We start from the raw sequence: 23130 nt of genomic DNA on the forward strand, positions 1-23130 counted from the left end.
TGAATATGGCTTCTCTCCTGTGTGAGTTCTCTGATGTCTAACAAGAACCAATCAATCTTTATTGAACAACAATAGCAAGACGAGAAATATATAGTAAATAGGACATGTAAGAAAACAGGATTATGTACAATTTCAGTATTTCACGTACTTGTATTAAAAAATAAAAGATCAAAAAGATCAAAGGAAATATCATGGCTTTCAGGAGTTCTTTGTCTGCAAAGGTCCCAGAATATAATCGCTTTGTCGAGATAACAACAGGTGCTTCTATTCAGACCACAGAGTATAATATTTCCTAATGAACAGGTCACAGAGCAGGCCCACAACAGTCTCCTCTGAATGTCAATGTGCCATCAACAGGTTGCCAAGTGGCTGCTGAACTGCTCATAACAAGATTGAGCAGCAGCTCAGGCAAGACCAAATAAGAAATACAAATCTAGAAAATATGGAAGTATGAGTATCTGGTTTTAGTTAGTACAAAATACATGTAATATATTACCATTAGGGGTAACGGGGATGCAAAGTGCTCATGAATTATTTTCTCCCAAGCATCATGAATAGAGAGGAGCGAATCGACTTTGGATGTTTCATCCAAAGTCGATTCGCTCATCCCTAATCATGAACATCACACTCAGCTCATTAGCTATTTCTCTTCTTGTTTGTGTCAGCTGCAGGTTGGATCCTACTAAATCTAGTAGCAGTAATATTAATGACGATGAGGAGAACATTTCTCTGGACTTTAGGTCCTATAACACGGACCGATGTTTTTAGGCAATTATTGGGAATAAAGAAGCATTCACAATAATGACCATTAGCAGAGATGAAGCTGCATTTACATACAGATGCATTGAGACAAGCGATGTCTACTTCGATAGCTTGTCTACAGAGAATCACGGTTTCTGGGCAGCAGATCCCAGCTTATACTGCACAATCTGCTGTCAAGAAATTTTACGTTTTGATGACGACCAAAAGACATCATCACCTGAGGAGCAAGTATTTGTCCATTCATCGGGTATCTTTATACGACTAATTATTGTGAACAAGGGTTTCTACAAACTCTCATCCTGGAAAATTGGCCCTATGATCAGTTTGTATCAAAAATTTCCATTATTCACGATTTCTAAAAGACTCTTACCTTTCACTGACATTGATACAGGGTTTTCTAAGCCGATCATTGTTCCTCCAGAACTGTCCTGTAAGATGAAAGACATGAGAAATAAAGAAAACAGAACACAAGTTTATCTTATATCCAGGGGAAGGTCAAAACCCCTAGAAGACCAGAACAAATCTGCTCTAAAAGGAGAAGGATCTCCTCAAGTGGTGATCAGATAGGATCAACATTCAGCCAAGTATTTTACACATCATATAAGGCATAAAATGACCTGATCCTATCCTGGAGTAGACGCTGTGCTCATCACCTCCAGTTAGATTATTAGATTAGGTTATTGTTGTACTTTTGACAGAAAAGAAATAAAGAAGTCTTTTATTGCATCTGGAAATTTAAGTGTATTTCCTACTAAAAGGGTTTATGCCTGGATTGATGTAAAATATTAAAATAAGAGATCATATTATACATGACAGCACTGTACCTCACGTGGATCCAGAGATCTCCCCAATCATTGCTCTAATTGCTCTGCTAGATTTATTTCAGGCTGGCAACACAGGGGTCATGTCCTTTTTGCTGCAGCTCTTTCCCTGTAACTGTTCCACCTTCTAACAGAAGATATGTCTGGTGACAGCTGAAAATCTAAACTGAGCACATGCGACCACCTCAATGAGGTGAACAGAGAAATAAGGAAAAGAACAAACAGCAGGTGGCGCTATAGAGATAGCTTGTATTGAAGAACTCACTGACTATACTACAATTTAATTACATGCAATTACAAAACTATTCAGATCCACGTGCTGGTTCTAAAAATCTAGAATATTTTTCGTGACCCAATCCCTTTATGCTCTTGTCCTTTGTGGTGACCTAAATCTCGAACAGCCTGCACTAATATTTTGAAAATGCATCAAGATTATGTAACTAACTAGTAAGTCAATGGGATAATTTACTAAAGTCAGGCCTCCTAAACATTTGTCAGTATTCTTCCTTAGAAGCTTTTAGTCTATGATTGTGCTGTTATTTTATGATTTACATCTCTACAGCAAAACTTTCCTTTATCTACCTTGACTGTCAATTGCCAAGTGGATATCCAAACCTTAATGAAATCTTATATGAATCCAGGAATTATGTGTGGCCAATAATAATAAGAAGAGCGTATAGAGAGAGAGAGTATACTCCACTGCTGCTGGGGGAGGTCAGTAGAAAGCTCCATTACATCAGTCTATAGAGAATTTGTAGAAACCTCAGCTTCACCTACCTGATGATCCAGTGGGATATTTGGCTTCTCCTCTGGACAGTCCTGTGAATACAGAGGACTGGGACATCTCTCTGGTGGATTTCTCTGACTAGATCCATCTGTAGTAAATACATAGCGACTGAATACATTGTCTATATATGTGATGATCAGATGATGGTGGCATCTGACTCAGAACTGTTCTCTTCTCTACAGTCATGGAAGGTCTCCTCTTACCCGGTGATGTGAGGGACTGGTGATTCTCCATCATGGCGTCCTTGTACAGATCCTTGTGTTCTTCTAAATACTCCCACTCCTCCATGGAGAAATAGACAGCGACATCCTGACACCTTATAGGAACCTGACAACACAAGGACACAGTCATTACCAGACCCCTCCCTTGGCGTTATTGTATAATATCCCAGCATTCCCAGCAGCGCTCACCTCTCCGCTCAACAGCTCAGTGATCCTGGTGGTAAGTTCTAGGATCTTCTGCTCATGTATCAGGGAATGAGGTGAAGGCTCGGTGATGGGGCTCTGGGTCCTGCTCCATCCTCCTGACACACGGGGTGTCACACACTCACCAGACGACTTTTTACTACCTTGTAATCCTGTGTATGGGGAGACGCCGATCACTACAGAGATTCTAAGAATCCTTCACCTTTCCAGTCATTTCCCTGTTTTATTATTAGAGATAAGAGTGATGTCATGTGAAACTCTCACCTCTCCAGTTATCAAGAAGATGATCTCCAGGGTGAGGTCTAATATCCTTGCAGCCATGTGGTTTCTGTCCTTCTCCATCCTTGGTGGGTCATCATTGATGGAAAGGACCATAGTCTTTCAAAAGAAGAGAATCCTGAACCTAAGGAACCTGAGGGAAACATGGAGGATTGAGAGCAAAATCACATCTGGATGAACATCTTACATGAAGTAAAGTGTCTTACAAATGGAGAATAGTATTACCGATCGTGTACTATGGCGGTGACTACAGATAGGCAAAACAATTCTAAATAAATCAGATTCTTTACAAATTACATAAAAACTCTACTTTAAAAAAAATCTGAAGTTTTCGTGATTTGGTATGGATTTCTTCAAAATGTGAGCAAACTGCCCGTTTGGAATTGCACGTCGAGTATCTAACCGGGCGAGTTTCAACACGAGAGGCGTTGGAAAAGAGTTTGCTGCTCGCTGAGCAGGCACTCTATGGGGTAGATGTGGGGGAAGGTGGTAGCGAAGAGACTGAGGAAAGTGAGGTAGCTAGCTGGGTAACCGGGGTAGAGGGAAGAGTGCCAGGGAGGGTAGCCCTGATCTAACACAAGGTTGGCAGATGAGGGGGATGTCAGTCCAGGGACAGCACTGTTGCAGCCGGACACTTCCTCTGCCAGTCAGGGGAATGTCAGCTCCAGTAAGCAGAGGAGCAGGAAAGCAGGGCAGGCCAGACAGGTGCTGGTAGTGAGAGACTCAATTATTAGTGGTACAGATAGGGCGATCTGTCACAAAGACCGGGATCGCAAAACGGTGTGTTGTCTTCCTGGCGCTCGAGTTCGACACATCGCGGATCGGTTTGACAGATTACTGGAAGGGGCTGGAGAAGATCTAGCGGTCATGGTCTGTATCGGAACCAATGACAAAGTTAGAGCTAGGTGGAGCTTCCTTAAAAATGATTTTAGGGATTTAGGCCAAAAGCTTAGGACAAGGACCTCAAAGGTAGTGCTTTCCGAAATACTACCAGTACCCCGAGCCACACAAGAAAGGCAGCAGGAGAATAGGGAGGTTAACAAGTGGCTCAAGAACTGGTGTAGGAAGGAGGAGTTTGGGTTCCTGGAGAAGTGGGCCAACTTCTCTGTCGGCTACAGGCTCTATCGTAGGGACGGGCTGCACCTCAATGGGGAAGGGGCAGCTGTATTGGGGGAGAAGATGGCTAGAAGGTTGAAGGAGTGTTTAAACTAGGGACTGGGGGAGGGTAATTATGTTATAGGATGGGAAGATAGTGCAGATAGAGACCGGGGGCAAGGTAGTGGGACTAGGGGAGGAATGGAAGGAGGGATTAGAACAGTTCAGAAGGAAAGGTGTAGGGTAAAAAAAATACTTAAACCTCTTAATTGTATGTATACTAATGCCAGAAGCCTGAGACATGGCTGGATGATAGCTATGACTGGGCAGTTAATGTACAGGGTTACAGTTTGTTTAGAAAGGATCGTCAAAACCAGAGTGGGGGAGGTGTCTGCCTTTATGTAAAGTCCTGTCTAAAGCCCACACTCTGGGAAGATATAAGTAAGGAACATGAACATGTAGAGTCACTGTGGGTAGAAATACATGGAGGACACCTGAGAAATAGTGACCATAAAGTAATAACCTTTCAATTGCCATTGAAAAGAGTGCTTCTTCAGGGAGGAACAATAATACCAAACTTCAAAAAAACTAAATTTAGCCAACTAAGAGAGGCCATAGGCCTAACTAACTGGGACAAAGTGCTCAAAATAAAAATACAGACACAAAATAGGATATTTTTAAAAGCATCCTAAAATCTAATTATGAGAGGTACATACCTTATGGGAATAAAAGGTTAAGGAACAAGAAGAAACCAATGTGGATAAATAGAATTGTAAAGAAAGCAATAAATGACAAAAAGAAAGCATTTAAATCACTAAAACAGGAGGGTAGCGAGGAAGCACTGAAAACTATAAGGAAAAAAATTGAATATATAAAAAACTAATAAAAGCGGCCAAACTAGAGACCGAGAGATTAATTGCCAAAGAGAGCAAAACTAACCCTAAAATGTTCTTCAATTATATAAATGGTAAAAAGTATAAATTTGAAGGTGTCGGCCCTTTACAGAGAGATGAGAGGGAAGTTGAGGAGACAGCAAAGTTATAAAAAAAAAATTGTATTCACTGAAGAAAATAAACTGTCAGATGAAATGCAGAATGTATAAGTAAATTCCCCAATAAAAGTGTCCTGTCTGACCCAGGAAGAAGTACAACAGCGACTTAAAAATATTAAAATAGACAAATGGCCAGGACCAGATGGCATACACCCCGGTATCCTAAGATAATTTAGTAATGTCATAGCTAGACCCTTATTTCTGATATTTAAGCACTATATACTGACAAGGAGTGTTCCACAGGAAAAGGTTCCAAAAACAGAGCCCGGAAACTATAGGCCGGTAAGTTTAACATCCGTCGTGGGTAAACAGTTTGAAGGTTTTCTAATAGATCCTGTCTTCGAGTACCTCAATGAAAATAAGAAAATAAAGCCATATCAGCATGGCTTCATGAGGGATCGGTCATGTCAAACTAATTTAATCAGTTTCTATGAGGAGGTAAGTTCTAGACTTGTAAGAGGCGAATCAATGGATGTCGTATATCTGGACTTCTCCAAAGCATTTGACACTATACCACATAAAAGGTTAGTATATAAAATGAGAATGCTCGGACTGGGAGAAAATGTCTGTATGTGGGTAAGTAACTGGCTAAATGATAGAAAACAGAGGGTGGTTATTAACCACTTCCCATCTGGGCCATTTACCCCCTTCCTGACCAGGCCTAATTTTGCAAATCTGATATACTGTAGATCACTTTATGTGGTAATAACTTTGAAACGCCTTTACTTATCCAAGTCATTAAGAGATTGTTTTCTCGTGACACATTGTACTTCTTGATAGTCATAAATTTGAGTTAATATATTTCACCTTTATTTATGAAAAAATCCAAAATTTACCAAAACTTTTGAAAAATTAGCAATTTTCTAAATTTCTATTTTTCTGCTTTTAAAACAGAAAGTGATACCTCATAAAATATTTATTACTTAACATTCCCCACATGTCTACTTTATGTTGGCATCATTTTGGAAATGTCATTTTATTTTTTTAGGACGTTAGAAGGCTTAGAAGTAATTCTTCAAATGTTTAAGAAAATTGCCCAAACCCACTTTTTAAGGACCAGTTCAGGTCTGAAGTCACTTTGTGGGGACTACATAGTGGATATCCCCATAAATGACCCCATTGTAGAAACTACACCCCCCAAGTTACTTAAAACCGATTTTTATAAACTTTGTTAACCGTTTAGGCGTTCCACAAGAATGAAAGGAAAATGGAGATCAAATTTGTAAATTTCACTTTTTTAACAGATTTTCAATTTTCCAATTTTTTCTTTAACACATCGATGGTTAACAGCCAAACAAAACTCAATATGTATTACCCAGATTCTGCGGTTTACAGAAACACCCCACATAAACTGCTGTATGGGCACACGGCAGGGCGCAGAAGAAAAGGAACTCAACATGGTTTTTAGAAGCCATGTCCCATTTGAAGCCCCCTTGATGCACCCTTACAGTAGAAACTCCCAAGAAGTGACCCCATTTTGGAAACTAGGCGATAAGGTGCCAGTTTTATTGGTACTATTTTTGGGTACATATGATTTTTTGATTTTTCAATATAACACTTTATGGGCCAAGGTGACAAAAAAATTGATTGTTTTAGCACAGTTTTTATTTATTTATTTTTACAGCGTTCACCTGAGGGGTTCGGTCAAGTGACATTTTTATAGAAAAGATTGTTACGGACGTGGCAAAACCTAATATGTATACTTTTTCTTATTTATTTAACCCCTTAGGGACTTAGGACGTACCGGTACGCCATGTTTGCAGAGTCCTTAACCCCTTAGGGACGCATGACGTACCGGTACGGCATGTTTCCCGAGTCCTTAAGGACCCATGACGTACCGGTACGTCATTAGTTTAAAATAAGATTGCGGCGCCCCAGGGGTTAATCCGAACGGGATGCCGGCTGAAATCATTCAGCTGGCATCCTGTCTCAACGCCGGGGGGGTGGTCATGCGACCCCCCCGTATCGGCGATCGCAGCAAACCGCAGGTCAATTCAGACCTGCGGTTTGCTGCGCTTTTAGCAGATTTTAATCAAACTTTAAAATGCCCGAAATCAAGTTGTATTACCCCCCTCCTGCTCCCCTGAATGAGATTATGTGGGCGGGTGGTGCAGGGGGGGGTGTCGCAGGCGGTGCGGGCGGTGCAGCAGGCGGGATCGCGATCCCCCGCCCGCCTCCCCTTTAAATAATCGTTGCTGGTTAGTGGTTATACCAGGGTGTCAGCACATTGCTGACACCCTGGTATAAACGGCTGACATCGGTGATGCGATGTCAGCCGTTTAACCCTTTCCATACAGCGGTCTGTACGGACCGATGTATGGAAAAGGTTAACAGCTCAGGGAGCACCCTCCCTCTCCCATCGGGGGGCTGCTGTGCCTTTGCCGACCCCCGATGGGAGAGGGAGAGAGCCCCCAGACAGCCCCCCGAGAGCCCCATCCTTACCCTTCCCCGTCTGCGCAGTTCTGGCTACAACTGAGCAGACGGGGAAGGTTCCCATGACAACAGGACGCCCTCTCAGGCGTCCTGCTGTCCATGGTGCTGAACAGATCTATGCTAAAGGCATAGATCTGTTTAGACAAAGTGTAAGTAAAATACAGTACAAAAACACTATATATTGTACTGTACTGTATTATACAGACATCAGACCCACTGGATCTTCAAGAACCAAGTGGGTCTGGGTCAAGAAAATGTCAAAAAAGTTTAAAAAGTTAAGATAAAAAAAAACATTTATCACTGAATAAAAATTAAAAAATAAAATACACTACACATATTAGGTATCGCCGCGTCCGTAACAACCTGATCTATAAAACAATCATGTTACTTTCCCGGCACGGTGAACGCCATAAAAAGAAAAAAAGAAAAACTATGAGAAAATTGAAATTTTGCCCACCTTACTTCCCAAAAAAGATAATAAAAGTGATCAATAAAGTCGCATCTACGCCAAAATAGTGCAAATCAAACCGTCATATCATCCCGCAAAAAATGAGACCCTACCCAAGATAATCGCCCAAAAACTGAAAAAACTATGGCTCTTAGACTATGGAAACACTAAAACATGATTTTTTTTGTTTCAAAAATGAAATCATTGTGTAAAACTTACATAAATAAAAATAAAGTATACATATTAGCTATCGCCGCGTCCGTATTGACCGGCTATATAAAAATATCACATGACCTAACCCCTCAGGTGACCACCGTAAAAAAATAAAAATAAAAACGGTGCAAAAAAAGCCTTTTTTTTGTCATCTTACGTCACAAAAAGTGTAATAGCAAGTGATCAAAAAGTCATATGCACCCCAAAATAGTGCCTATCAAACCGTCATCTCATCCCGTAAAAAATGAGACCCTACTTAAGATAATCGCCCAAAAACTGAAAAAACGATGGCTCTTAGACTATGGAGACACTAAAACATTTGTTTTAGTGTTTTAAAAATTAAATCATTGTGTAAAACTTACATAAATAAAAAAATTAGTATACATATTAGGTATCGCCGCGTCTGTGACAACCTGCTCTATAAATTTACCACATGATCTAACCTGTCAGATGAATGTTGTAAATAACAAAAAAATAAAAAACGTGCCAAAAAAGCTATTTCTTGTTACCTTGCCCCACAAAAAGTGTAATATAGAGCAACCAAAAATCATATGTACTCTAAACTAGTACCAAAAAAGCTGCCACCCTATCCTGTAGTTTCTAAAATGGGGTCACTTTTTTGGAGTTTCTACTCTAGAGGTGCATCAGGGGGGTTTCAAATGGGACATGGTGTAAAAAAAAAAAACAGTCCAGCAAAATCTGCCTTCCAAAAACCGTATGGCATTCCTTTCCTTCTGCACCCTGCCGTGTGCCCGTACAGCAGTTTACGACCACATATGGGGTGTTTCTGTAAACAACTGAATCAGGGCCATAAATAATGAGTTTTGTTTGGCTGTTAACCCTTGCTTTGTAACTGGAAAAAAATATTAAAATGGAAAATCTGCCAAAAAAGTGAAATTTGGAAATTGTATCTCTATTTTCCATTAAATCTTGTGCAACACCTAAAGGGTTAGCAAAGTTTGTAAAATCTGTTTTGAATACCTTGAGGGTGTAGTTTCTTAGATGGGGTCACTTTTAGGGAGTTTCTACTCTAGGGGTGCATCAGGGGGGCTTCAAATGGGACATGGTGTCAAAAAACCAGTCCAGCAAAATCTGGCTTCCAAAAACCATACGGCGCACCTTTCCCTCTACGCCCCGCTGTGTGGCCGTACAGTAGTTTACGGCCACATATGGGATGTTTCTGTAAACGGCAGAGTCAGGGCAATAAAGATACAGTCTTGTTTGGCTGTTAACCCTTGCTTTGTTAGTGGAAAAAAATGGGTTAAATTGGAAAATTAGGCAAAAAAAAGAAATTCTCAAATTTCATCCCCATTAGCCAATAACTCTTGTGCAACACCTAAAGGGTTAACGAAGTTTGTAAAAATCAGTTTTGAATACCTTGAGGGGTGTAGTTTATAGAATGGGGTCATTTTTGGGTGGTTTCTATTATGCAAGCCTCACAAAGTGACTTCAGACCTGTAGTGGTCCCTATAAATTGGGTTTTTGTAAATGTCTGAAAAATTTCAAGATTTGCTTCTAAACTTCTAAGCCTTGTAACATCCCCCAAAAATAAAATATCATTCCTAAAATAATTCAAACATGAAGTAGACATATGGGGAATGTAAAGTCATCACAATTTTTGGGGGTATTACTATGTATTACAGAAATATAGAAACTGAAACTTTGAAATTTGCTAATTTTTCCAAATTTTTGGCAAATTAGGTTTTTTTTATGCAAAAAAGTTATTTTTTTTAACTTCATTTTACCAGTGTCATGAAGTACAATATGTGACGAAAAAACAAACTCAGAATGGCCTGGATAAGTCGAAGTGTTTTAAAGTTATCAGCACTTAAAGGGACACTGGTCAGATTTGCAAAAAATGGCCAAGTCCTTAAGGTGAAATTGGGCTGAGTCCTTAAGGGGTTACGTCCTGACTTAAAAACGACATTGCGACGCGGAGGGGGTTAATCGGAACAGGATGTCTGCTGAAATCATTCAGCGGGCATCCTGTCACAACGCTGGGGGGGGGGGTCATGTGACCACCCCGCATCGGCGATCGCCGCAAACTGCAGGTCAATTCGCATGCGTCTGTAGGGGGGACCCGATTGCATGGAATACACACAGTATTACTCATACAGCCAATGCATTCCAATACAGAAGTATTGGAATGCATTGTAAAGAGGATTAGACCCCCAAAAGTTCAAGTCCCAAAGTGGGACAAAATATAAAGTGAAAAAAAAGTTGAAAAAATAAAGTTTTCCCCCCAAAAAATTTAACGTTTCAAGTAAAAATAAACAAAAACTTCATTTTCCCTAAATAAAGTTAAAAAAAAATTGGTAATAAAAAAATAATAATAATAATACACATTGGGTATCGCCGTGTCTGTATCGACCGGCTCTATAAACATATCACATGACCAAACCCCTCAGATGAACACCGTAAAAAATAAAAACTGTGCTAAATAAACTATTTTCTTGTCACCTTACATCACAAAAAGTACAACAGCAAGCAATCAAAAAGGCGTTTGCCCACCAAAAGTACCAATCTAACCGTCACCTCATCCCACAAAAAATGAGCCCCTACCTGAGACAATCGCCCAAAAAATAAAAAAAATATTGCTCAGAATAGTAGCCCCAGTTACAGCAGAAATACACTCCCCAGAGAGGCTGTACAGTGCAATACAGCGCTGTACAGCCTCAGTGCAGGGCTGATCGAGGTCTCTGAGAGACCTCACACAGCTCCTGCACTCTCCGGTCCCGGCGATCACATGACCGCCGTGTTGGAACAGGAAGCGCATAGCGCTTCCTGCTCTGCATTAACAGCGCTCGTTGATTGCTGTGTATACAGCGATCTAGAAGGCAGGTACACCTGGGCACTGTCCCTGCCTTCTCTCTGGGTTGCCCTTCTGTCATGACAGTGGGCAACCCGATCAGCAGCTGCACGATTAGCGTGCAGCTGCAGTTTCTGAATGGACGTTCTGGAACGTCCATTCAAAAATAGAGAACCACCTCCCGGACGTTTAAAGTCTATGGGCGGACAGGAGGTGGTTAATGGTACACACTCAGATTGGGTCACTGTCACTAGTGGGGTACCTCAGGGGTCAGTATTGGGCCCTATTCTCTTCGGTATATTTATTAATGATCTTGTAGAAGGCTTGCACAGTAAAAGATACATTTTCGCAGATTACACTAAACTGTGTAAAGTAATTAACACTGAAGAGGACAGTATACTGTATATATACTACAGAGGACAGTATACTGTATATATATATATACTACAGAGGACAGTATACTGTATATATATACTACAGAGGACAGTATACTGTATATATATATACTACAGAGGACAGTATACTGTATATATATACTACAGAGGACAGTATACTGTATATATACTACAGAGGACAGTATACTACTACAGAGGGATCTGGATAGATTAGAGGCTTGTGCAGAGAAGTGGCAGATGAGGCTTAACACTGATAAATGTAAGGTTATGCACATGGGAAGGAATAATGCAAGTCACCCGTACATACTACATGGTAAAACACTCGGTAACACTGACATGGAAAAGGACTTAGGAATTTTAGTGAACAGCAAACTAAGCGTACTTCCACACTTACCTGCCAGATCCGTCAAAACACATGCAAACTGATGTCAGACGGATCAAATGCATTGAAATGCTGGATCCGTCTCTCCGGTGTCATCTGGAAAAACAGGATCCGGCATTTATTTTTTTTCACATTTTTGCGGTCTGAGCCGGATCCGTTTTGCCGGGACACTCGGGTCCGGATCCGGCATCAATGCATTTCAATGGGAAAAAAATGACGGCAAGTGTACCAGGAATTTTGGATAGAGATAAAACCGCAGCACGCTGCGGTATTATCTCTGTCCTGAAGAGTCAAAAAGACTGAACTGAAGACATCCTGAACGGATTGCTCTCCATTAAGAATGCATGGGGATATGCCTGATCAGTTCTTTTCAGAGATCTCTCCCATCATCTATTTATCCCCAGGACTGTGACTGTGACGAGGGGACATCCTCTGCGTCTGGAGGAAAGAAGGTTTGTACACAAACATAGAAGAGGATTCTTTACGGTAAGAGCAGTGAGACTATGGAGCTCTCTGCCTGAGGAGGTGGTGATGGTGAGTACAATAAAGGAATTCAAGGAGGGGCCTGGATGTATTTCTGGTGTGTAATAATATTACAGGCTATAGCTACTAGAGAGGGGTCGCTGATCCAGGGAGTTATTCTGATGCCTGATTGGAGTCGGGAAGGAATTTTTATTCACCTAAAGTGAGGAAAATTGGCTTCTACCTCACAGGGGTTTTTTTGCCTTCCTCTGGATCAACTTGCAGGATGACAGGCCGAACTGGATGGACAAATGTCTTTTTTCGGCCTTATGTACAGGGACAGGACAGGGCGAGTTAGTTCACTGTGTATCTGTTACAGCCGGGGGGGGGGGGGGGGGGGGAGCAGTTCATATACAGACTGTACTGAACAATACATCAGCTTTTAACCACTTCAGCCCCGCTAGCTGAAACACCCTTAATGACCAGGCCACTTTTTACACTTCTGCACTACACTACTTTCACCGTTTATTGCTCAGTCATGCAACTTACCACCCAAATGAATTTTACCTCCTTTTCTTCTCACTAATAGAGCTTTCATTTGGTGGTATTTCATTGCTGCTGACATTTTTACTTTTTTTGTTATTAATCGAAATGTAACGATTTATTTGCAAAAAAAAGTCATTTTTCACTTTCAGCTGTAAAATTTTGCAAAAAAAAACGACATCCATATATAAATTTTTCGCTAAATTTATAGTTCTACATGTCTTTGATAAAAAAAAAATGTTTGGGCAAAAAAAAAAATGGTTTGGGTAAAAGTTATAGCGTTTACAAACTATGGTACAAAAATTTGAATTTCCGCTTTTTGAAGCAGCTCTGACTTTCTGAGCACCTGTCATGTTTCCTGAGGTTCTACAATGCCCAGACAGTAGAAAACCCCCACAAATGACCCCATTTCGGAAAGTAGACACCCTAAGGTATTCGCTGATGGGCATAGTGAGTTCATAGAACTTTTTATTTTTTGTCACAAGTTAGCGGAAAATTATGATGATTTTTATTTTTTTATTTTTTCTTACCAAGTCTCATATTCCACTAACTTGCGACAAAAAATAAAAAATTCTAGGAACTCGCCATGCCCCTCACGGAATACCTTGGGGTGTCTTCTTTCCGAAATGGGGTCACATGTGGGGTATTTATACTGCCCTGGCTTTTTAGGGGCCCTAAAGCGTGAGAAGAAGTCTGGAATATAAATGTCTAAAAATGTTTACGCATTTGGATTCCGTGAGGGGTATGGTGCGTCCATGTGAGATTTTATTTTTTGACACAAGTTAGTGGAATATGAGACTTTGTAAGAAAAAACAAAAACAAACAAAAAATTTCCGCTAACTTGGGCCCAAAAAATGTCTGAATGGAGCCTTACAGGGGGGGTGATCAATGACAGGGGGGTGATCAATGACAGTGGGGGTGATCACCCATATAGACTCCCTGATCACCCCCCTGTCATTGATCACCCCCCTGGTAAGGCTCCATTCAGACGTCCGTATGATTTTTACGGATCCATGGATCGGATCCGCAAAACACATGCGGACGTCTGAATGGAGCCTTACAGGGGGGTGATCAATGACAGGGGGGTGATCAGGGAGTGTATATGGGTGATCACCGCCCTGTCACTGATCACCCCCCCTGTAAGGCTCCATTCAGACGTCCGTATGATTTTTACGGATCCATGGATAGATGGATCGGATCCGCAAAACACATGCGGACGTCTGAATGGAGCCTTACAGGGGGATGATCAATGACAGGGGGTGATCACCCCCCTGTCACTGATCACCCCCCCTGTAAGGCTCCATTCAGACGTCCGTATGATTTTTACGGATCCATGGATACATGGATCGGATCCACAAAACACATGCGGACGTCTGAATGGAGCCTTACAGGGGGGTGATCAATGACAGGGGGTGATCAGGGTGATCACCCCCCCTGTAAGGCTCCATTCAGACGTCCGTATGATTTTTACGGATCCATGGATACATGGATCGGATCCGCAAAACACATGCGGACGTCTGAATGGAGCCTTACAGGGGGGTGATCAATGACAGGGGGGTGATCAATGACAGGGGGTGATCAGGGAGTGTATATGGGTGTTGATCACCCCCCTGTAAGGCTCCATTCAGACGTCCGCATGTGTTTTGCGGATCCGATCCATGTATCCGTGGATCCGTAAAAATCATACTGGACGTCTGAACGGAGCCTGACAGGGGGGTGATCAATGACAGGGGGGTGATCAGGGAGTTTATATGGGGTGATCATGGGTGATCAGGGGTTTATAAGGGGTTAATAAGTGACGGGGGGGGTGTAGTGTAGTGTTTGGTGCGACTGTACTGAGCTGCCTGTGTCCTCTGGTGGTCGATCCTAACAAAAGGGATCACCAGAGGACCAGGTAGCAGGTATATTAGACGCTGTTATCAAAACAGCGTCTAATATACCTGTTAGGGGTTAAAAAAATCAGATCTCCAGCCTGCCAGCGAGCGATCGCCGCTGGCAGGCTGGAGATCCACTCGCTTACCTTCCGTTCCTGTGTGCGCGCGTTCACAGGAAATCCCGGCCCTCGCGAGATGACGCATATATGCGTGACTCTGCGCAGGGCTGCGGCCTCCGGACCGCACATCTGCGTTAGGCGGTCCGGAGGTGGTTAAAGCACCCAGTCCTTTCTCCTCCCAGTACCTGTTGCAGCTTCTACAGTTCATACGTGCACAAATAGGAATATTTTTATGCATCAACAGCAGCGGCTTATATTTCCATTAGAGGGGTTGTCAAACTACACTTTAAAAAAAAATAAAAAAAATAACTGTTGCACATTTTCTGCAGTTATAAAGTGTGTAAATAAGCATATTTTAGTGCATATATATATATACTAGACATTAAGCCCGTTACAATAACGGGCGCTAGAACAGTAGTGCTGGCACTGTGATGGGGGATCTGTGGATAACACTGTTATGGGGGATCTGTGGATGGCACTGTTATGGGGGATCTGTGGATACGCACTGTTATGGGGGGGATCTGTGGACGGCACTGTTATGGGGGGATCTGTGGACGGCACTGTTATGGGGGGATCTGTGGACGGCACTGTTATGGGGGGGATCTGTGGACGGCACTGTTATGGGGGGGATCTGTGGACGGCACTGTTATGGGGGGGATCTGTGGACGGCACTGTTATGGGGGGGATCTGTGGACGGCACTGTTATGGGGGGGATCTGTGGACGGCACTGTTATGGGGGGGATCTGTGGACGGCACTGTTATGGGGGGGATCTGTGGACGGCACTGTTATGGGGGGGATCTGTGGACGGCACTGTTATGGGGGGGATCTGTGGACGGCACTGTTATGGGGGGATCTGTGGACGGCACTGCTATGGGGGGATCTGTGGACGGCACTGCTATGGGGGGGGGGATCTGTGGACGGCACTGTTATGAGGGGGGGGATCTGTGGACGGCACTGTTATGAGGGGATCTGTGGACGGCACTGTTATGAGGGGATCTGTGGACGGCACTGTTATGAGGGGATCTGTGGACGGCACTGTTATGAGGGGATCTGTGGACGGCACTGTTATGAGGGGATCTGTGGACGGCACTGTGATGGGGGATCTGTGGACGACAAAGTTATGAGGGGATCTGGGGACGGCACTGCTAAGGAGGGGTTCTGTGGACGGCACTGCTATGGGGGGGGGGGATCTGTGGACGGCACTGTTATGAGGGGATCTGTGGACGGCACTGTTATGAGGGGATCTGTGGACGGCACTGTTATGAGGGGATCTGTGGACGGCACTGTTATGAGGGGATCTGTGGACGGCACTGTTATGAGGGGATCTGTGGACGGCACTGTTATGAGGGGATCTGTGGACGGCACTGTTATGAGGGGATCTGTGGACGGCACTGTTATGAGGGGATCTGTGGACGGCACTGTTATGGGGGGGGGATCTGTGGATGACACTGTTATGGGGGATCTGTGGATGACACTTATTGGGGATCTGTGGATGACACTGTTATGGGGGTATATGTGAATGGCACTGTTATGGGGGATCTGTGGATGACACTGTTATGGGGGATTTGTGGGTGGCACTGTTATGGGGGATCTGTGGGTGGCACTGTTATGGGGGGATCTGTGGGTGGCACTGTTATGGGGGGGATCTGTGGATAACACTGTTATGGGGGATCTGTGGATGGCACTGTTATGTGGGGATCTGTGGATAACACTGTTATGGGGGATCTGTGGATGACACTGTTATGGGGGATCTGTGGATGACACTGTTATGGGGGATCTGTGGATGACACTGTTATGGGGGATCTGTGGATGACACTGTTATGGGGGATCTGTGGATGACACTGTTATGGGGGATCTGTGGATGACACTGTTATGGGGGATCTGTGGATGACACTGTTATGGGGGATCTGTGGATGACACTGTTATGGGGGATCTGTGGATGACACTGTTATGGGGGATCTGTGGATGACACTGTTATGGGGGATCTGTGGATGACACTGTTATGGGGGATCTGTGGATGACACTGTTATGGGGGATCTGTGGATGACACTGTTATGGGGGGATCTGTGGATGGAACTGTTATCGGGGGATCTGTGGATGACGCATTAATTTGCAATTGTAAACGGATCCGTCCCCCATTGACTTTCAATGTAAAGTCAGGAGTCCCTATTTTAGGCTACTTTCACACCTACGCTAGGTGCGGATCCGTCTGGTATCTGCACAGACGGATCCGGTTCTATAAATGCAAACAATGGTATCCGTTCAGTGCGGATCCGTCTGCATAACGGCTTTTTCAGATATGAGTTTTCACTATCGTGAAACTCAGATCCGACAGTATATTCTAACACAGAGGCGTTTCCATGGTGATGGGGACGCTTCAAGTTAGAATATACTAAGAACTGTGTACATGACTGCCCCCTGCTGCCTGGCAGCACCCAATCTCTTACAGAGGGCTGTGATCCGCACAATTAACCCCTCAGGTGCCGCAGACACCCCTCCCTCCCCAGTATTAAAAGCATTGGCGGCCAGTGCGGGCCCCCCCTTCCTCCCTCCCCAGTATTAAAAGCATTGGCGGCCAGTGCGGGCCCCCCCTTCCTCCCTCCCCAGTATTAAAAGCATTGGTGGCCAGTGCGGGCCCCCCCTTCCTCCCTCCCCAGTATTAAAAGCATTGGTGGCCAGTGCGGGCCCCCCCTTCCTCCCTCCCCAGTATTAAAAGCATTGGTGGCCAGTGCGCCCCCCCTCCCTCCCTAGTATTAAAAGCATTGGTGGCCAGTGCGCCCCCCCTCCCTCCATATATTAAAAAGCATTGGTGGCCAGTGCGTCCCCCCACCCTCCCTCCTATATTAAAAGCATTGGTGGCCAGTGCGCCCCCCCACCCTCCCAGTATTAAAAGCATTGGTGGTCAGTGCTGACCTCCCTCCCCGTATTAAAAGCATGGTGGCCAGTGCGGCCCCCCTCCCCAATATTAAAGCATTGGTGTCCAGTGTGGCCCCCCCCCTCCCTCCCCAGTATTAAAGAATTGGTGGCCAGTGAGACCCCCCCAACTCCCTCCCTCCCCAGTATTAAAAGCATTAGTGGCCAGTGCGCCCCCCCCTCCACAGTATTAAAAGCATTGGTAGCAGTGGCCACAGGCTAACAACCCCCCTCCCCCCATCATTGGTGGCAGCGGAGCGGCATTTCCGATCAGAGTCCCAGTTTAATCTCTGGGGCTCCGATCGGTTACCATGGCAGCCAGGACGCTACTGCAGTCCTGGCTGCCATGGTTACTTAGCAATTTTAGAAGCATTATACTTACCTGCGATGTCTGTGACCGGCCGGGCGCTCCTCTTACTGGTAAGTGAAAGGTCTGTGCGGCGCATTGCTTATAGCACAGACCTGTCACTTACCAGTAGGAGAAGCAACCGGCCATCACAGACATCGCAGGTAAGTAGGTCCTGGCTGCCATGGTTACAGATCGGAGTCCCAGCGATTAAACTGGGACTCTCCGCTGCCACCAATGATGGGGGGGGAGAGGGGAGGCCGCACTGGCCACCAATGAATTTAATACTGGGGAGAGAGGGGGGGCCGCACTGGCCACCAATGTATTTAAAACTGGGGAAGGAGGGGGGTCTGGGGCACCTGAGGGGTTAATTGTGCGGATCACAACCCCCTGTAAGAGATCGGGTGCTGCCAGGCAGCAGGGGGCAGTTATGTACACAGTTCGTAGGATATTCTAACTTGAAGCGTCCCCATCACTATGGGAACGCCTCTGTGTTAGAATATACTGTCGGATCTGAGTTTTCACGATGTAACTCAAATCCGATGGTATATTCTAACATAGAGGCGTTCCCATGGTGATGGGGACGCTTCAAGTTAAAATATACCATCAGATTGGAGAAAACTCTGATTTGATGGTATATAATCGGCACACACGCACCCTGCTGTGTGTGTGGAGTGTGTGCTGATTGGTTTGTGCGCTGCGCATGCGCACTTAACAAATCGGCACACATGCGCGGACGCACACGTACATTGTAGGGATGGTGTGATTGGACGGCTCCATGCTGTGGGCGGTCCGTACAGCGTGTTGTGCGCCGTGTGTTTATTGGCTGGCGCAATTGTGGGCGGTCCGGGCGGCGACTTTGATTGGACGGCCGAGCTGCTGTGGGCTGTCTGGGCTGCATGTGATGCGCCGTGTTTTTATTGGCCGGCGTCGCGGTGCTTTGGGCGGTCCCTGCTGTGTGTGTGTGTGTGTGTGTGTGTGGAGTGTGTGCTGATTGGTTTGCGCAAATTGGCACACACGCACGGACGTGCACGTACACAGGGCTTTTATTAGTATAGAGATATACATATATATTAGTAGCAGAGGTTGTCTAGTTGTGTTTTTTTTTTCCCCAAAAACCTGTTGCAGAGTTTCCCTCACTGAATGATAATGTACTAAACCTGTGACCTCTCATTCCTCAAACAGGTGGGTAACGGAAAACGAAAGGCCCGGTTGCATGTCCCCCGAGAGTGAGAAGGTAGGTGGCTGCAGTGATGCAAACAGCAGTAGCCCAGTTGGCACCAGCCGTCCAGCCAGTAGTAGCAGCGGCCACAGGTCTCCCTCACTTCTGACAATATAAATGAGGGCAATGAGGATGAGATTGTGGACTGGATGGATCACTCATCCTCTCAGCCTCAGCAGAATACTGTTGATGTCACCTGAGTCTGACACTGTGCCTTGGGCCGGGGTTCAGCGCATCCCTCCTGCTCCTCCTCCTTGTGGCCCCAGTGAAGCCCATCATCTGCGTCATCTCTTTTTTCACTAGCCTCTATGAAGAGCCAACGCCCCATGTGCAATGAAAGATACTCAACACAAGTGCTGCGCTGCAATACTATGTACGGCACGGAGCTTGCTGAGCTGCCGAGAGCCCGATCTTCAGATCTCCGGGGAGCGCGGCAGCTCCCTGTAACAGCTGATCAGCGGGGGTGCCAGGACTCGGACCCCACCGATTAGAGATGAGCGAACTTCTGTTTTAAGTTCGGCGTCTAAAGTTCGGGTTAGGATTAGCGGAGAATCCCGATCTGGAACCGGATATGGATTCCGACTTCCGTTGTGGTCCGTGGTAGCGGAATCAATAATCGGCCATTATTGATTCCGCTACCACGGACCACAACGGAAGTCGGAATCCATATCCGGTTCCAGATCGGGATTCTCCGCTAATCCTAACCCGAACTTTAGACGCCGAACTTAAAACAGAAGTTCGCTCATCTCTACCACCGATGTGATAACCATGATGGTCACTACTGAACACCTGTGGCAGGAGCAGAGCTTCATGATACAGAGCCACTCCTGCTGCTGATCCCACAAGTGCACGGACAGCACGAGATCATCATGACAACATGTACAGTACAGTGCAGGAACTACCACCGACCACAATGTCCATCATCAGCGCAGGTCAGGAAGGAGATAAAGAGAAGCCCTGTCCCCGTCAGTCGCCTCTTTCCTCTAATCGCTGGTGTTCTGCTCCGGGGTCAGCGATGGATCCGGGGTTTGTCCTGCTGCTCGCACAGCTGCAGGTTTGTTACTATCACATGTGTGTGCAATTATTTGTGCATATCACAATCACTGCCGCCATCAGTGAATCCCCACTATCATCCGCATTAACTCTTTACAGATTATTTAACATCTTTAAAGATGGCACCCTCTCACAAACACAGCGGGAAACAGGCTAATGTCTGTGATGAGTGATAATGCCGATCGCAGCCATTTAACCTCACAGGTGACCACGGCATCTGGGAGCGCGACAACTGGGAGCCACGCCCTATCTGGCCAGGGCCGCCTTTCCCCGGCTGAGATCAGGGAATAAGTCCCATACTAATAATAGGCTTCAGCATGTACAAGGCTTCCAGGCCGACCACTAGGAGGCAGCACTGCATTGGAATATACTGAATTCTGCATTCTGTAATACATGGATATCCAATACAGAAGACAAGCGGCAATCTAATCATATTATACTTACCTAGGGGGACTTAGGGGAATAATAATAAAAAAAATATGTAAAAAACTAAATCAGATCCCCTTTCCATGCAATGCCTGTCATGTGTAAAAACCCGTATCCTTAAAATATTAAAATTCTTATCTCATATGGTGAATGGCGTAACAGTAAAAAAAAAAGTAAAATTAAAATGGCTGATTTGGCATTTTTTCATAACTTCACCTCCCCAATAAAATGATCAAAAAGTTGTTCACACTTTATAAAAACAACAGATTGTCCTGAAAAAAATAAGCTCAATAGTCATAAGTATAAGACGTTATAGGGGTCAGATTATGACTATGAAAAGTAAAACAATTTTTTCCAACGTTTTTAGCTTCTCACTACATCGTGTGCAACAGTAAATGGCGCCATTAGAAAGTACAACTTGTCCGGCAAAAAAAAAAAAAAAAGCCTCATAGGGCTATGTGAATAGAAAAAACAAAAACATTATGGCTCCAAGCATAGAACGACCACTTAGGTTCACCCCTAAAAGCCGGACGCTCTAGCCATCCCCCCGACTCTGCGAAACCGCACCTCCCACCGCCAGCGAAGGAAGAAATAAGTACGGGAAGAATGTCGGTAGCTGCGGGCAGGGGACAGGGCTTCTCCCCTCAGTAAGTCACCGAGTGACCAGTCTGCCGGCTCCAGTGACCGGAGGTGAGAGAAGCCGGTCAGTCAGCCTGTGATGGCAGCTCAATGCTACTGAACAGGAGGACATCCCTGGGTCCATCCAGGCCCTGCACCAGACGGAGGACAGGGAGCCAGGAAACCGGACTGTCCGGCCTAAAACTGGACGTCTGGCCACCTAGAAACGCAGCGAGTGAAGCACAAAAATCACAAAAACTGAGAATTGCAGGATCCTGAAAGGGCATTCCCGTCACATAACGTGAGGTTCTATCGCTAGGACTGGTCATCAGTGTGCGGTAGGTGGGGGCTCGTCTCTATCAGGACCCCACTAATCCTGAGAATGAAGGGGCTGCAGAGCTGCTTTACTGCTGAGTCTCCTCCACAGTCCCTGCTCATTAGAGCTCCGGCCTCCGCTGTGCAGGGACAGTGAGGAGAGGACACAGCGCTGCAGCCCCTTCATCTAGAAGAGGTTGTCCCCACCGATCACACACTGACTCCATATCCTAGTGATATCACAGAACATTGTGTGATGGAAGACCCCTCTAATCCAGGAGAACAGCCCCTCTTACAGGGGTCTGGGGGTCTCCTAATATTCCAGGGGGAGAGCAGACATGTCTGAGGAGAACTCCCCTCCTGTGAGCAGAGACTCTCTATGGCCGGTGCTGCCCCCTGCTGGCTGGACCTGCTATATATCACCTATAGAACCGCTCCATTCTAATAAACCCAGAACCAAGTCCAATAACTGACCTGCAGATCTCACCTCGGTAGATGCTAGAGTGGAGTTGTGAGAAGGAGGGCTGTGACGTCACTGGTCACATGACCAAATGTGGAAAGTGCTGACAATCCCGGACTGCAGGAGCTTGTGGAAGCAGGAGGGGCAGTGTGTGAACTGCCTCTGTGAGGGAGGACGAGCTGCAGTCCTGGAGTACACAGAGCTTCATGGGGAGCAGGTTCTAACAACTCCACTATAGTCTCAACCATCACCTCCTGGGGCTGCAGGACCTGCGATGATGTCACACTGGTCACATGACAGGAAGTGCTACCTCTACTGCTTTACTCCTCCCCTCATGTGATTGATCACATGACTGTGACATCATCGCAGGTCCTGCAGCCCCAGGAGGTGAGATCTGCAGGTCAGTTACTGGTCTTGATTCTGGGTTTATTAGAATGGAGCGGTTCTATAGGTGATATATGACTTCATTCAGTGTTTCAGTTTTTTCCATCCGGATTCTTTTTTCAGTTTATGGTCAGTTTTTTGTGTTCTGTATATAGAACCATTCATTTTAATGGGTCCGCAAAAAAAACCAGAATGTACTCCGTATGAGTTCCGTTTCTGTTTTTACGTTCCGTTCAAAGATAGAACATGTCCTAATATTGCCCGCAAATCACGTTCTGTGGCTCCATTCAAGTCGATAGATGTAAAAGGAACGGATACAGAATGCATCCGTATGTCTTCCGTATCCGTTCTGTTTTTACGTAACCATCTTTTGTGAATTTTATGCCCAGCACAATTGTTCTATGTAATTGCCATGCTTCCGTTTCCAATCCGCAAAAAACTGAAACCGAACGGAAAACCTGAACGACAAAATGGAACGGAACCAGAAACACTAC

The 23130-nt window shown here is 45.0% G+C and overlaps 2 protein-coding genes and 1 long non-coding RNA gene across 4 annotated transcripts in view; 1 reads left to right on the top strand and 2 right to left on the bottom strand.

Annotated features, from left to right (window-relative positions):
• Positions 1-23130, bottom strand: part of LOC122934762 (gastrula zinc finger protein XlCGF57.1-like) — a 956305-nt gene that overhangs the window by 258257 nt on the left and 674918 nt on the right. The gene's annotated exons all lie outside the window — the stretch shown is intronic.
• The window catches only part of LOC122934783 (zinc finger protein OZF-like), a 493591-nt gene that overhangs the window by 234913 nt on the left and 235548 nt on the right, over positions 1-23130 (top strand). The window lies entirely within an intron of this gene.
• LOC122934871 lies at positions 2932-22509 on the bottom strand. Its single transcript, XR_006388728.1, has 3 exons — positions 22267-22509; positions 3060-3207; positions 2932-2947 (listed from the first exon to the last, which is right to left on the bottom strand). It is a non-coding gene; the product is annotated as an uncharacterized LOC122934871 (long non-coding RNA).

Source organism: Bufo gargarizans, chromosome 4 (genome assembly GCF_014858855.1).
Source record: "Bufo gargarizans isolate SCDJY-AF-19 chromosome 4, ASM1485885v1, whole genome shotgun sequence".
Classification (NCBI taxonomy): Eukaryota; Metazoa; Chordata; class Amphibia; order Anura; family Bufonidae; genus Bufo; species Bufo gargarizans.